Here is a 1,443-nt window from a genome sequence, read left to right on the forward strand (position 1 = left end):
TATTTGCGAAGATGATTTGGTAAATGAAAATCATGTACAATTTATGATTCGGGATTCACTAATCAGTTGGACTGAAAATGTGACTTTATCATGTAACGGAGGAGAGATCAAGTATATGCTAGTTCATAGATTGGATGATGCCCTGGTATCACAGATTTATTGTTTTTTTTTTTTACTTTAGTTATATTTGTTTTGTGATGTTCTTGAAGATGTTATGCCCGTTTGCACCCTCGTGCCGTCAACTGCAGGAAGAAGAAATGTGGACACAGCAACCAGGTATGGAGATGTGATTTTTAATTGGTGCTTGTTTTGATATATTCAAATCAGTTGTTTGTGGTGAATTTATATGCTTATTGTGATTTGTTTAATTTTTGTCATGCAGTTAAGGCCGAAGAAGAAGATTAAGTAGAGAAGGGATGGTTATATATTTACTTGCTTGTGCTAGTTTCCAGTGGAATTCGTGTTTTAGCTTTTGGCAATTAACATTTTTCAAATTTGTAACGGTGACCCTTCAGTGATTTCATGGATTTGGACGATGTTATACTGTTGTTAATTATGACACCACTTATATTTTGAATGCGACAAGGTACTCTTTAGTCTATTTTCAATGTATTGAGCTCTGTGATTTTGAGATCATCGAGTTTCTTGCTTTGGAATCGAGTAATGGTGTTTTGCGCCAGTTCTGATTCCAAAGGTGTTTTGTTATTTTTAGTCCAATTTCAATTTATTAAGCTATGTGATTTTGAGATCCCCAGGTTTCTTGTTTCGGATTTGATTAAAGTGTTTTGGGCGTTTCTAATACATTATTAGTTTTTACTAAAGCGAGTTTGTTCAGGCGGTTCCTTTCTTTAATTAGGTAAAAAAAAAAAAAAGGCCGTTATTTCTACCTTCAGGACGGTCACATGTACGATGTACACCTATACTTGGACTCGATGATCCAAGATATAAATGTCTTATTTCGTTCTCGATGGAGGGTGATTGCAACAATGACCTTCATTTTTGTCGGAATCATGGGATCTTGATGCTGGTTTTGATTTAATCAATATGTGCTGATTTTACTGTTTTTGAAGAAAAATTGAGGTCATTGGTCGATTCATAACCTCTTGTTTTCAGATTCTGTAAACCAACTGATATGTTATGCCTCAATAAATAAGATATATGAGGAACACCGACGGAATGTAATATGTCATGCCAACCATATACAGTATAAGGTCCGTCTCTGGTTTTAATCCATATATTCTTGCTATTTCACTGAATGCTGAAAGGTGGCCGGTGCATTCATACCCTTCACAGTGGAGTTGACAGTCCAGGCGGAGTGCTTGATTCCACGTGAAATAAGTAGATCCCCAATTGGGTTCCATTGGTGGCGTTGGTGTGATGCGTCTGTTTTCTGGTCGCTTGCGTTGCTTGAGGTTCTCTCGATGGTTTGAGATCATAATATTC

At 36.5% G+C, this 1,443-nt stretch overlaps 1 long non-coding RNA gene across 1 annotated transcript; it reads left to right on the forward strand.

Annotated features, from left to right (window-relative positions):
• Positions 1-6: 6 nt before the first annotated feature.
• On the forward strand, positions 7-636 carry LOC140966390 (uncharacterized). The gene is made up of 2 exons (XR_012173340.1): positions 7-276; positions 383-636. It is a non-coding gene; the product is annotated as an uncharacterized lncRNA (long non-coding RNA).
• Positions 637-1,443: the final 807 nt, after the last annotated feature.

Source organism: Primulina huaijiensis, unplaced genomic scaffold (assembly GCF_012295235.1).
Source record: "Primulina huaijiensis isolate GDHJ02 unplaced genomic scaffold, ASM1229523v2 scaffold205902, whole genome shotgun sequence".
Taxonomy (NCBI): Eukaryota; Viridiplantae; Streptophyta; class Magnoliopsida; order Lamiales; family Gesneriaceae; genus Primulina; species Primulina huaijiensis.